General features: G+C 32.8%; 1 protein-coding gene across 1 annotated transcript in view; it reads left to right on the forward strand.

Moving 5' to 3' along the window:
* The first annotated feature begins 233 nt into the window (after positions 1 to 233).
* The window catches only part of LOC118197762 (uncharacterized), a 268,218-nt gene continuing 252,773 nt past the window's right edge, over positions 234 to 15,678 (forward strand). The window contains exon 1 of the mRNA XM_035369305.2: positions 234 to 542. The gene's annotated coding sequence lies outside the window, so the exon portion shown is untranslated. The remainder of the gene's footprint in view (positions 543 to 15,678) is intronic.

Consider the following 15,678-nt stretch of genomic DNA (forward strand, 5'->3'; position numbering starts at 1 on the left):
CGAGTCCTCCGCCTCCTCGTACCCTCTCCCCGACCCTCTTGCAGAGTAGGCAACACCTGTCGGGGTCATTACAACACAGGGGACGCACCGCTTAATACGGATATGTCAAAAGATGAAGCTCAGAAGTAATATACGGATGAAAGGGGGGAGAGTAAGATCGCTTATAATAACAGCAAACAAAATGTGGAACTCCACACTAGCCAATGAGCGGCCAGCGAGCCGAGGCACGCGATTGCTGCTGTAACGGTCCATCGTCTGCCACACACTATTATCGATCGTCCACGCTCGGGGAGCTTCAGACGATACCCAGGCTGCCATTGGGTTGACACGGGTTTGCAGTGTTTCCAGAAACGGGTTGCACATTGGGTGGCTTACGGTGTGGTTTTTGAACCATACTCACTATTCCTTCCCCTTTTTAAAGTTATATTTATTTATTAATGTAGAAGCCCATATGCTAGAAGCTATGTTGCAATTTGCCGAATGAGAGTGGAATGAGGAAAAGGAAATGTTTCTTCCTGAAAATGGGAGAAACCGGAATTGAGGTGAGTGGTATATTTTTAATCAGATGTGTGTGTGTGTGTGGGGGGGGGTAATATCCAGGAAGTTGAATTTTTATTTTTTGCGGTAACTTTTTCTATCAGTAATGTTTTTATTCTGTTCTGTTACGGAGAAGGGGGAATGGTGCCGCGAATGGGAAAAAAAAAAAAAAAAAAAAAGTGCAGTTTGCATCTGATTATATTTTGTGCATGTAATTCTGTATTTTGCTTTAGCAGATGCGTTTACATTTCACTTTTGTGCTGCTGCTTTGATCAGAACGTATAAAAATATTTAAGGAAACATTTAATTCACTTTTTTGTTTTGTAATGATATTTTGCAATTCGTACTTGAAGACTAAAACATAAAAATTTCTTTAATTTATTCTTTAATCAGTGTATAATGAAGACAAAATTAAAAGCATAGTCTCCATCTTTTTTGTTAATATATGCATTTGTATTATGCATGTATTCTATCTCATGCAACGCGTTACACTATTTTTTTTTTTTTAAATTTTTTTATTTATTATTTTTTTCTGACACAGGGTTTTCTATTTAACATCGAAAAACAAGTAAACAACTTTTGCTGGTAAGTAGTTTTTAAGTAAGCTTAAAAGTTCTATAAAAGACCTGTTTCATAGCAATTTAGTAATTTCTCTTTCGTAGTAAATATAAATTATCTGGATTATTGAATAGCATTTCCTGTAACTACATAGAGTATGACCCAATAATTTTTCCACAAATAGTTATTGATTTTTGTTCTCTCTATATAGCTTTTTACAACTATGAATAGTTGTTCTTATAGATCTTTTTTATTAGCAGAACAGGAATTTTCCTTTCACTCGTATTCGTAGAAGTTCAGATTTTCTTCAGATATTTTTTTAAGGATGTACAATGGAATATTAATAAAGATTTTGACAAAACGGAGAAAATACTGCATTCGAATTAACAAAAATTCAAAAAAGTGACTGTCATCATATATGAAAATGACACTTTATTCTACAATAGTGGGAAGTTATGGGTTACTATTAAAAAGGTCAAACTACAAAATGTGAATTTTGTTCTCATTGTTTGAATGTTAATTTCTACTGCATTCTGCAGCTCTTTCTTAACTACCAGGAAAATAAGAAAATATGGAAATTCCAAGTCAATTCTTCATTACGTTATTTGCTTATGAAAATTTTTAATCGATAATGAAATGCGATTCATATTCAGCATTTATCTTAAGCACTATAAAAATTATGGTTCGTATTTATTTTCGTTGCTTTTTTTGAGCCCTTTTTCTTTGCTTTACTTATTTTGCAGCATATCTTGAGATATTAATGGGAAGAATGAGTTTGTTACTGCTTTCATTTTGATAAGTTCATGAAAAAATTAGGTGATTCTATACATAACTGAGACATAAATTGAAGTTTCACTTACAGACCCATTATAGACATTTATAAAATAACTGCATATATAGCCACAGGCTGTCTTGCTAAATGAAAGAAAAGAAAGAGTGAGAAGACAAAATTTGCCGAAAAATATCAATTTCGTTTATGCTTAGTACATATCTTTCATTCATATAAGAAGTTCCAATAGTATTTATGGAATTTAAACTCGATCTTAAAAATTATTGGATAGGATTTCGTATTTATATTTTTAATCTTATATATTTCCGATCATGGTAAAAGTGTAAGTAATTAATCAAGGAATGATCTGTAAAGGACGGTACCGAACAGAAAAGGGATTATGATTAAATGCAAAGAAATTCAAACAGAAAGAGTCGAGGAAATGTCTACGTAATGTAAATTCTTAGAAATTAAATCAGTTATACCATTGGGAAGTAATGGAATAAAGAGCTGTAAAAAATTAAATCCGAGAGTAACTATAGTTAGTTCTCAAAGATGTGGTTTTATTCGATTTTTTTCAGTCAAAATATGTAAGATTAATTTTTGAGAGGAGGGAAACCTTTTTGAATAAAATTATTGTTATAGCGCAGAAGGAAAAAAAAAATCAAGTAATTTGATCAGTTACGTTGTAAACATTTAGTAGCTTTAATACGTCTGAGGTTCACATTTAAGAAAGTTTTAGATTCTGAGTTAATACTCAGATATTTAGAAGGTTACGTGGTCAGAGCAGACGTGGTCGTAGCGGACAGTGGCTACAGCGAATATGTGAGGGCAGCTGGGTGGGCAGAGCGGACATTCTTGCACCTCTCCTTGCATGTTGTCTCCTTTGCCAATGCTTTATTTTTCTTCTTTTTTCCCTTTCTAGTAATTTCGTTCTTCTGATGAGGAGGGACCTTTAGTTGCCCTCGAAATCGATTGAGTGTTTTAACATACGTATGCTAAATACAAGGTTGTTAATTGCAATTTTAATTCTTGCACTTATTGTGTTATTTATCTAATCAGTCACATATTATCTATTCTGTAGTTTCGAGCTTTGAACCTGCTGTAGACATAAGCCGATACTTTTAAGAGATAAGCTTTTTCTCAATTTCTTAGTAGATGTTTGATCCTTATGAAGTGTATATGTCATTTTATAGCGTCGAAAAAATCTGCTATGGAACCCATAGCCATTTCAACAAAATTACTCTCTACACAAAACGGAAAAGAATGTTTAGTTGTAGATGATTACCCACACCGTTTACACCGAAAAAATAAATTAGGAATGAGTTGGGTATGTGTAAAAGAAGAGACACGCCATTATAAAGGAAATATAAAGACAAATTTTCAGTACGAAGTACTGAAGAAAATTGAGCATTCCTTCGTGTCCAACATTGCTGAGATTGAATTTAAAAGGAAGTTAGAGACTTGCAGAAAAAGAGTCTGAGAACAAACATCAGTTCCTGTTCCCCATATATTTCAAGAAGAACTTTCATAATTGTAACAGAAAGGTTATGATTTCGCTACTAAAATACAGAAATATTCCAGTGCCAAGAGTGTTTTATGTAAGGACAGGAGAAAGGCTTTGGGAGCTACCTAAAATCCTCAAAATACCGACGACATTCAGTTTGCAAACGATACACTTATGCTTTTTAATGGAGAAAAAAAAACTTTCTTCGTTTAGACTTTCAAAATGACCAAGATAAAAGGATTTTAGTATTTGGAGGAGAAGAATCTCGGTACCTTTTGGAAAATGGAAAGGCTTTTGGAAAATATTCTTAGATGAAAAATTTAAAGGTTGTCCGAAACAATTTGCTCAAATTTATACAATACACGTCGACTTAAGGAGTACAGCAAGTGAGACCAACGTTTATCCAGCGCTTTTTGCATTTCTGCCTGATAAGAGACAAGCAACTTACATTGCAATGTTTCAGGAAGCGAAACACTGGTGCGCTAAGCGGAAGTCGGACATTATAAAATTGAATTTTGAAGCCGCAGTCATCAATAGCTGTATGTTAGAATTTCCCAGATCGACTATTTCCGGTTGTAACTTTCATTTTAATCAATGTTTGTGGCGTAAGATACAAGAAATGGGTCTAGTAAAGAGAACGAAGATACAAGAAATGTCTGTAGAATGATTTCTGCATTAGCTTACTTGCCAATAGAACACATAGATGATGCTTGGAGCATCGTATGGGAAAAAGCTTTTAGCATTGACAAACTTAACACATTCATTGATTATTTTGTCAAGCAGTGGATGACAATCCAAATATGCCCATTAAAGTATGGAATGTATCTGGACAGCGTCATTAATAGTTAAAATACTAAAAGAAGAAATATAGAAAGTGTCTTTTAATTTGAAAGCCAGAGAATGAGGCGACCCTAGAGTAAAAAGGAAAAAAGCATATGTAAAATTAGATGAAAGAATTGAAAACATCGTAAAAGAATTCGAAACGTCAAACAGTTTAGAAAAATATCTAAACTCTTTAAGTTTTGTAACTAGGTTGGACTAAATCCAATGGTAAATGATATTTATACCTTTATAATAAAGGTTAGTTAGTATTTATTTTTCTTTTATTTACTTTTATCTGTTTTGTATATTTTACTTCTAGAATTTATTTTTACTTACATCAATGAAACTAATTAATTTTCTCGAAGCTGCACCCGTTCTAATATTTATTTGACTCTAAAATACAGTTTTCCACAAAATCCCTAAAACTTGTTCACATCCTTCATTATACTATTTACTATTGATTTTTAAATATTTCTCTAAAACCTTTTATTTTTATTACATTTCGCTATGTTTAAAATGGGTTCGCACTATAATATCATAACAATTTAAATATAATTAGTTAAATTTGATTGGCAAAAATGTATTTATCCTTGTAATTCGATAATCGAGTGCAAAAACAGAAAACTTCGGAAAAAAAAGTTGTCCCACTTGAAAGAGATTTGCCACTTAAAATACTGTTTTAAATTATATTTGGGATTTTTAAAAGTATTTATTTATTTATTTATTTGCATCCTTTACCTGTTCTAAGATGGGGAAAAGATGTGTCCACTCTAACCACGATGAGTTTCGAAGTGTCCGGTCTGACCACGAAATGGTATGTGTCTGATCTGACCACGTCCGCTGTAGCCACACCACCATTTAGAAAGACCACTGAGAATATATTAAAAATAAAAGGATTAATTTAAATATGTAATTACGCAAAAATTCAAATTTGGATCTTTAAAGTCCAATTGAATATTTTATTTACCAACAATTTTCCGTGCAGAGAAAGAAAACTCTCAGATAATTTCGAAGAGGCCTTTTCCCGTGGATGGAGGGCACGCTTAAAATGGCATTATGAGAAATATTCGAAACACCAATTAAAGCAACAATTAAAAAAATATCTATGGAAATATAAAATTTATCGTTAACATACCACGCAATTATAAAAACATATTCGACGTACGTTTGATGTACAAGGCAGTAAATTTTAAAAGTGGTGACATTTTTGAAATTTACTAAAACAGAAACAATGCAAAGAAAAAGTAAAATGCGTTTTATTTTTGTAAAAATATGATACATAATATGAAAACGCATATTAAATACGTGCCGCAAACATTTGATAAGTTAAGAAAGAAATGGAACTTGTTTGTTAAAAATTAACTGTAAAATTTAATTGCTACTTAAAACTGGTTTATGTATGTCTGTGTGTGTATGTAAATTCTGTGATTATTCGGTAAATTTATAAAATTGTCTCATAAAAAAGAAGGAACGAAAAGGAAGAAATATATTATGAGCAATACGATAGAAATCTTAAAATCCAATTAAAAGTGTTAATGAAAGCACTGAAGTTTGAAATCTTAAATGCACGTTTATGCCACATTTATCTTTTCTAAAAGCAGGGGTATCAAAAAATATTCATCTCTCGCTCGCCAATGAATTTCCGTAGCGTGGCACAAATTGGCACGTACGTCATACGTTCACCGTAGTCGAATAGAGCTTATTTTTTTACAAACACATTGTCGACAAATTAAAGCTGAAGTAGCGATTACCGGCTTTCAAAGAAAAATAAATGAGCACCTAACGATTAATGGCTCCTGCGCTTAATGTCGCTAATTAATACTTATTACAAGTAATACTCAATCGTCAAACAGAAGAATAAAGGTAAAAGAAAGGAAAACTGCAATCCCTTATTACATATTAAAAAAGAAGGTACTGCCTAAATCAACAGTACAGAAGTACAAGATGGCCGAGAATAAACGGTGAGATTTCATGAGACCTCTGAGAAGCAAGCGTTTCGTGAAATGGATTTAAAGTGCCTTTATTCACCTCATTCACTGAAAAAGATAACAAAAAATTTATAAATTTCAGTACGTGCGATATTGAGTTTGGGTTCCACGCTCCAGCAAGAACATCTGGTGTAACCTTCGCAATTGATTGTGTGATTCTGACCTTAAGGTGGTCAATATTATCGAATCTTTCTCTATGAACCTCATTTTGACAAACCTCCAGAGGTATAACTCTAGTGCGGTAAAATAGAAACATTTTGAGGGCCATGGTATATATATTCCGTTATAACAATCCGTCGCCAGGATTGATATTAATTTCAAAGGCCCAAAAAAGTCGTCCAGACATCGGCCTTAGGAAATTTCTAATGCGTTTATTGTCGTAAATGGATTTTCACAACCCCAAGTTTAACAACTGGAGGGTTATACAAAACAGTCTCATGTATAAAATAAAACATAATCGTTTTGGGTGATTGGATTACATAAAAGCACTTTCAATCCATTTCACGTAATGCATTTTTCTTAAAATTCCATCATTCATTTTCGGAAACCCTGTGCACTGCTGCTATGTTGCGAAGCAATTTTATAAATGCAACCTCACTGAAGAATTATTTCATTATCTTGTGTCATCACATACTTCAACCACACGGTTTAAAATTCACTCAAATACCGGTTTTTTAAGAGGAATTTTTTTACAGTCTGCAGTGTTTAGATGTGTCGAATCGATGCGTTATTAACACGGAAAATTACTGTGCAATGTAATTAAAAAATTTTGATTTAGATGTTTTTTATGTTACATATTCTTTAGTCATAGCTATGATTTTCAGCGCTAGGAACTTTTAATAACCAAATTGATATGCTATTTGTTATACCCTAAGAACACGGGAAAATACAGTACGATATAATTAGAACAACATCTAAATCAGTAAAGAACAATGACTAAAAAACAAAAGGGTTCGAATTTAAGAAAACATAATTTAATGGACCGAAAACGATTACAAATTAAAATTTAATTTTCTACGACAAGACATTTTCTGTTAATTTATCCATAGATGACGAAAGTAAAAAAAAAAAAAAAAAAATACGTAATGAAATGTTCATGTTTAGGGTTAACAGAAAAGAGATAAACTTTATTACGGCACCACCATACACCATAAAAAATAGGGCTTTGGTGACAAGAAAAATGAATGAGAATGATTGAAAGTGAGAAAGAAAGGCAACGCGACAAGAGGCAGTAAAAGTGGCTGATATTATAGTAAGAAAGAGTGCGAACAGCTGATGAATGGTCTATTCCAAAGACAACAGGAAACCGAGAAAGTGCAAACGAACGGGAAATAGTCAGAATAAGTGAACAAGTCTTGATCATTTATCCTCTCTATTTCCTTATTCAGTATACATACATACATATATATATATAAATTTAATTTAAATAAATTTAATTTAAATACAAATTTAATTAATTCTTTGCGCCATTGCTGCAAGGAATGAAATTAACAAACGTGTATATACGTAAAAAACTTTAAATTTGCTTTTTTACTTATTTACATGTTTGTTAAAATTTAAATATATACATATATGTATATATAAATTTAATATGTATATATATATTATATAAATCAAAAAGGAAATGTCGGAACGAATTTGAATAAAACTTTTATTCCTTCTATATGAAGGTCTACCTTTCTTCTCAGGGTGAAGAATGTTGAAGGTATTCGTGGTTCATTTTTGTTTACTGTTACAACTTCGCTAAATCGAGACGAGCAGATGAATAAAACAGAATTAAAGTTCTTACCTTAATAAAGTGTAATCCAAGCTGCCGATGTAAGGACCACGATCATTATATTAGTAAACACAAAATAACAAATTTATTAGGTATTAGAAGAAAAAAAATATAGCGATGATTACAAGTGTTGTTTACTATCCATTGCATAACGCGAGAAGTGAGTCATACAAGGAAAGAATGTTTCTCCTTCTTTTTTTGGGGGGCGGGATCAAGTCCAATCACAGTTAGCGGGAGTGAGGGGAACACTAACGTCGGAGTTGTACAGCCTCATCGCCTCCGTTATGAATTGCTCCACAAAGAATTACCAAATTAAGTAAAACGTAAATTAATGAAATCTTCAAATACGGTATCTTTAACTGAAAATTAATACGAGGATAGAGAAACCTTTTAGAAAAACTTTTACAGAATATTATACAAAACAAAACAAAATAACATCTTATTTATTCCCTTTGTTTAATGCTTCAAACAGAACGTGTCAAGGGAAAAGTGCTTTGAAACCTTAAACCAAGTTTATTAATGAGTTCCGAATACATGTTTCGTTCGTGAACTTAGAAATTCAAGAAAAATAGTAATGAGCATATGATAGTATAAGCTGGAGTATAGGAATAAATTAAATTAACATCAATAAAATGGTGCAAAAAATTTAAATTCTTCTCCATTTTCTTTGAGAGGTATATATTTTATTTAAGATAAAATTATAAGGTATATATTTTATTTAAGATTAAGTATAGTAAAATTTGGTTTTAGTAGGTTGGTCGAGTTGCTCTAGAAAAGCTGCTTGCATTTCGAGGAAATCTGACCGAGGTCTCCTTTCTTCAAGGAGCAAAAATATTCGAACAAATATACAAAATGTATAATATATATGACAAAATCTTTACCTTTAATCTTATTGCTCGGAGGTATCTCTAACTGGAAGAGAACATGCAAACGTAAGATTTATATTTAGGCAAAAATGCAGCCTTAGGTTGGCAGAGATGTTTTCAGTTGAAAAAAAAAAAAAAATCTGCGGAAACATTTTACTCCTGAAGAAGAAGGACCTATGTCTAGTTTCCATTGAAAAGCAGATGACTTTTATCAAAATTTGAGTATATAAATCTGAATAAAAATAATAATAATAATATAAATAATCTGAATTTTGCCAGTTCAAAATAACATGCTGCTGTTCCATCTATTACTTATGTTATAGTTTTCAAACTAATTAATAGAATTAAAAAATCATTTGAAGAAATTTTTTTTCCATTTTCTACTATTATTATGAAGCAGTTTAGTCAGTGATCTCATACAGTTTAGTCAACGATAAAAAAAATTATATAATGATTTGCAAGAGAATAAATATTTTATTTATTTACCTGTGGTACAGATTAGTAGAAAATAATCAATTTTATAATACCATAAATTTTAGAGTTGTACAACAGTTATTTCTATTTCTTTTTTTTTTTATTGTATCAAGTCCAATTTGTATCAAGTCCAATTTTCGGTTTTTTTTTTTTTTTTTTTTTATTGTAGATGTTTTTATTAGTAGATTACTACTAAATTGCAAAAAAAAAAAAAAAAAAAAAAAAAAAAAAAAGGGAGTTATTGATAGCAAAATCCTTTAATAGCTTATTGATAATAGCTAAATATTATTGAACTAGTTCTTGAATGAGAATTTTAGAAACCTTAAAAAAATGTTTGGTCATCGCAATTCATAGAAATGCATTTAAAAATTTCTGCCAATTTTGAATATAAATTGTATTTTAAACTAAAGATTAATTTCATTTAGAAAGGCATGATATGATATCATGTTTTCAATTGTTTTTCGGTGAATTTTCTTATTAAGTAACTTATTTCTATCATAAATTAAATCATTTTAAGACCTGCATTTATTTTTTCTTTTCTGGTCTCAATATATAAAGATTTTTGTTTCTGCATTCGGGGCGCATGATATTTAGCTATCGAAATTGTCGATTAAAAATGCTTACAAAATGAATGACATTTAACCAGGAGCAGGGTTTTTTTTTTTTGAAGAAATAAATAAGCAAATTAATCTGTCATATTTCACTTTCTTGTGAAATCAATAATTTTTGGTTTTCATATTTAAATCGCAAAAATTTGTTTTCCTAAGAAAACATGTTCTTAGAAGATTGTAAGCTTCCCTCAACTTTTAATTTTTAAAGCTTCTTAAACAAAGCTATACCTGCCTGTGTTATTGACCTAAGAAGAGTATGAGATGTCAAAGACATATACCGCTATCATATCATTCCAATTCTGAAAGAGAACACGTGAAAATTGCCTTAGTGACTGGACGGCTGACCTGCGCGCTAAAAATTTCAGCCTTATAACCTTAAGCTACTTGCTGTCCGTAATCTGCGTGTGTCATATCATAACATGGAATCGAATCTGCTTTGAATACCTATTCGTCAATATCGAAATTATATCATTTACTTTTCAGCATTGTTTGTTTATATTTGAATTATAATTATATCTTGGATCGACTGAAAATCCCTAGTGAAATCCATATTACTGTTTATTTAAGTGGTATTTATATTTAGATGCTGAGCTTTAAGATTATAAACATCTTGCCAACTGCGGGTAGAAAGAAAATGAGTTTTTACGAGGTCGAATTTGTGGGGTTATTATCTTTTTTTGGGAACAGTACCACTTCCATTATTTACTTTTTCATGAATTCTGTGCTCGTAAACTTTACATACCTGAAAGTAGTGTAAAATGTGGCCACATCGTTAATTATAAATGCAGAACGTTATCATGAAATTGAATCTGAGTTCCCACATTACATGCAGTTTTAAATATAATCCGCTTTAGTATTGCAAAAGATTGCACAGATCATTATAGTAAGTACAAAAGTAAGACTGAGGATTAAAATTACGCTTTCTTATGAGCTTTCTCATTTTGAAATATATTTTATGCAATGTAAGGGATTTTTATGATTATTATCGAGATAAGATGCATGCACAGCAAAGAGGTCCACATTTAGAATGTTTCTGCTGAGAAAATTCTGAAATATGTTCGTTCTTTAAACTTAACTATCGCATAAAATAGTCGCATGACGTGTATAAAACACAACGTTACAAACATTCAGTTTATAATAAACTTCAGATTCTCCGTTTCATATTCTCCAGCAGACGAGTATTCAATTCGCTGAACACTAGTAGTTCGACATGGGTTCCAGGCGAACGAGTTGGATGCAGAGGCGTTTCGTGGTTTCCTCATGTGTAACATAGATACGAACCAGTTTTACCCTAAAACGTACTCCGCAAAAACATCACTCCCGCTCAGGAAGACAGCACATGTGCTTTGATATTATCAAGTAAACGAAATCATTTTATATTCTAAGCTCTAAATGTCCTGAGCTCAAGAAGGATAGTGTATGTTTGATATTTTATCTTAAATGTCTGATGATTAGAATTTTATTTTTCATTCGTATTTGTTGTATACGTGATATTCCTTAGAGAATATTGCTAAATAACTATTCTATTGATTAATCCAGTTAACTTTCGACTGCTTTCCTTTGCCACTTCTTTGGAGAACAGAAATGAGACTTATAACCTATGATTTTTGTACTCCAGCTTTCTGAAAACAAATTTTACATTTTTACTGAAGTCACGCATTAAAAAAAAATGAAAAAAAGGAAAAGAAATTATTTCGTCACGTTGGAATGAAAATAAAAACGAAATTCACCTTGAAGTTATTTTCAATATCTTAGGCGTAAGTTCCTCTATGTAAAATTCCAAACAAAATATAACTTTATGACATTCATATTGGAATTCTTGGTGTAACATTACTCATATTATTTCTAAGTGAAGGTTTGGACTTTTGGACAAACTCAACGATTTGAAAGCGAGCAATGGCAACAATCTACGGGAAAAAAAAAAAAAAAAACCTTTTTGTCTCCAGCGCGCGGAACTGTGTATCGGAAATTCTAAGGAATGGAAGTAAGTGTCCGTCGCTTCATAGGAGGCAAAGGTAGCCCCCTTATTAGGTGCCTCCAATAATAAAGTGACCACCATTTCCGGCCTTAGTAGTAGCCAAACCGAAGTCAACTGAGGGCCCGCCATTTGGGGGGGGATATTTAAAAAACTATAGAAAATGACAGCGAATGAAATGTACGAGTAGTTAAATTATGATAATTAAAGCTTAAAAAGTGCAACAAAGTAAGTTTAAAAGTTTTTTAATTCAATAATCATCAGGATATAGCCTGCTCAACATGATGCCAAAAACTTTAAAAAGAAAAATTCTCGAATTAGAAACCAGAAAAACCAACAAAATAAAAGTAATCTGTAAGTAACTTTTTAAAATTCTTGGGGTCATTAGATTTTCTAAGAGCTACAAATCCTTACTTTCATGGTTTTAAAAGTAATGAATCGTATTTTAATGAAAATAAATCTATGAAGAAAATGAGAATTTTACATTTTTCATCTAAGAAATTTTATTTCTTCTGCTCTATATTCAAAAACGTTCGCTTCTACGATATACAAATTTGAAAATACCATAAGATACAACTGAACATTTCTTTTTCCCCATACAGAAGCGTTTCCTTTTGGTTTTTTGGTTTTCTTACTCTGTGGTGATGGCCATAAGGAGCGCGCCTTGCGCCCTCCGATAAGTGTGGCAACCCTAGAGGAGAAGTTTCTTACGAGTAGCGAGCAGAGCGAAATAGGCAGGCTGTCGGGGAGTATGCGCGATGTTCCTAAATAAAGCTTAATTTTTATTGTGCACTATGTCTTGTTAATATTTATATTAATGCAGTACGAACATAATCTGTGATATGGAATTCGAGGATTGGTGGTAAAAACACCACAGGAAATTTCCATAATGGTAACCCGGACTGTGTTAAATCGTATGAACAGTTCTCAAGCACTTTCGGTTTTGACTACAAGCCATCACTCAAGATCTCCAAACCAGAAGTAATGGATTACATCGGTTTTCGTCCTCCGGATCACAGATGAGTAGTAATTATAGATCATTTTATAATTACGTTTTCTACTTATCATTTAATTTAATTTTCTTTAGTTAAATTTTTGCTTTTATTTTGGCTTAAAAACCTTGCACAATGTCTGATGTTTATGCCGTCCAAATTCCGGTTTATAACCGATCAGACCCATCTTTATGGTTTATTATGTGTGAAAGTACTTTTGCTCTTGCCACCCCCAAACCTATCACAGAATCCATTACTAAATATAATTATGTAGTTTCTCATCTTCCTCCAGATATCGCATCACTAGTACGGGATTTACTTATGAAACCAGACCCTATTGATCCATATACAAAGCTCAAAACTGAGTTAATAAATCGTTCAGGAGAATCTTCTCAGCAAGAAATTCGCCAATTATTATCTGGAGAAAGGTTCTCGAAAACCTTCCGATTTGCTTAGAAATATAAAGCGTCGAGCAGAATCTTTAAATGTTCCTGATAACTTAATGTTAGAATTATTCCTTCAACGTTTGCCTTCGACTGTTCAGTCTATTTTGGCAGCGGTTTCCAATTTAACTGTAGATAAAGCTGCAGAAATTGCCGACAGAATTTTAGAAGTAAATCGAACCCCAGGGACTTGTGCCGTTTCTCGCACAGTCGATCAGTCTCTTGAGGATAAATTATTTAAACAAATAGAAAAATTAAACAAACGTATTGATCGCATTTCTCTTTCTCGTGGTCGCTCGCCAAATCGCGGAGATCGCAATAAGGAAAGAAGCAATTCCAAAAGGAGAGATTATTCTGTTTGCTGGTATCATAGACGTTTTGGGAAAAAGTGTAGAGATGACAAATGTACAAAACCTTGTTCATGGCAGGGAAACGAAACCAGCAAAGAATAGAGGCGACTTATTCTTTGCCTCAAGTTTCACGTCGCCTGTTCGTTCGTGACCGTAGAACAAACCTTTCATTCTTGGTCGATACCGGCTCTGACGTGTCCTTACTTCCAGCAAATAATTCTCAAAAACGGAATTCGTCCCAACAAACACTTTTCGCTGCTAATTCTTCTACTATTCATGTTTATGGTCAAAAAACACTTTCTTTGGATTTCAAATTAAGACGACAGTTTACATGGACTTTTCTTATAGCAAATGTTAGTACACCCATTCTTGGAGCAGATTTTCTCCATTTCTTTGAATTGGTGCCTGATCTCAGAAACAAATGTCTCAAAGATTTAAAAACGCATTTTAAAACCGTCGGTTGCGTGAAAAATGCAAGCATTTATTCAGTAAAAACTGTATTTAGTGATACACCATATCACAAAATTTTAAAAGAATTTCCTTCAGTTACTAGATTACCAGATCCTAACCAACCTGTTAAACATAACACCGTTCATTATATCATAAGTAAAGGTCCACCTGTGGTTGCAAAACCTCGTCGGTTAGCTCCAGATCGCTTAAAAATAGCAAAACAAGAATTTCAAACTATGATGCAATTGGGGCATTTGAGACCTTCCAGCAGCAATTATGCATCCCCACTTCACATGGTTCCAAAAAAGGGAAGTCTGGAATGGAGACCTGTAGGAGATTATCGAGCATTGAACGCTCAAACAATAAAAGACAAATACCCTATTCCATGTTTAGCCGATTTTACTGCTGCATTGCACGGTACTAAAATTTTTAGTCATGTCGACCTGATTAAGGCATACCATCAAATACCAATTAACCCAGCCGACATCCACAAAACCGCCATATGCACACCATTCGGTTTATTCGAAAGTATCCGTATGCAATTCGGCTTATGCAATGCATCTGCGACTTTTCAACGTTTTATAGATGAAGTCACGCGGGATTTAGAAGGCGTTTACGCTTTTGTCGATGACTTGCTCATAGCCTCTAAAGATTCTGAGGAACATTGCAGGCATTTGAAAGCTTTATTTTCCAAACTCCAGGAATATGGACTTTGCATAAATGTTTCAAAATGCACCTTTGGTCAAACATCTATTGATTTCTTAGGTTTTCACCTTAGTGAAAATGGAATTGAACCTCTTCCTGACAAAGTCAAATGTATTTTAGATTTTCCTCAACCTACCACTCTCACTCAGCTTCGCCGATTTTTAGGCATGTTTAACTTTTATAGATGTTTCATACCTAAAGCAGCACATATTCTTTCTCCTTTAATAAAATTGTTAGAAGGCTATATTAATAAAAAGAAATCTCGTTCTCGTGTTCAGGATTCATCCCCACAATTAAATTGGAACGAGAATGCTGAACAAGCCTTTATTGCTGCCAAAAATGCCATTGCTCAGGCTACCCTTTTGAGGCACCCTATTCCCGGAGCCCAGCTAAGCATCTGGGTAGATGCCTCAGACGTCGCAATCGGCGGCACACTTATGCAGTTGTCTCACCAAACATGGGAACCTATAGCATTTTTCTCTATGAAACTCAGTAAAAGTCAACAGAAATGGTCCGCGTACGATAGGGAATTATTTTCTATTTATTCTGCAATTAAGAAATTCCGACACATGTTAGAGGGCAGAAATTTTATAATTTATACGGATCAAAAACCGTTAATATACGCTTTTAAACAGAACCCTCATAAATGTTCACCTCGACAATTGCGCCATTTAGATTTTATTTCTCAGTACTCTACTGATATTAGACATGTGCAAGGTTCAAAAAACGTCGTTGCTGACGCTCTTTCAAGAATCGAAATTGATTCCATAACAAAATCTCCATTTTTGGATTTTAAAAAATTTTCGGAAGCTCAACGGCATGATCCGGAGGTACAAGACCTTCTCAAAAACAAC

The sequence above is a fragment of the Stegodyphus dumicola genome, chromosome 4 (assembly GCF_044657685.1).
Source record: "Stegodyphus dumicola isolate Sdum_Otavi_A_Nest chromosome 4, ASM4465768v1".
NCBI lineage: Eukaryota > Metazoa > Arthropoda > Arachnida > Araneae > Eresidae > Stegodyphus > Stegodyphus dumicola.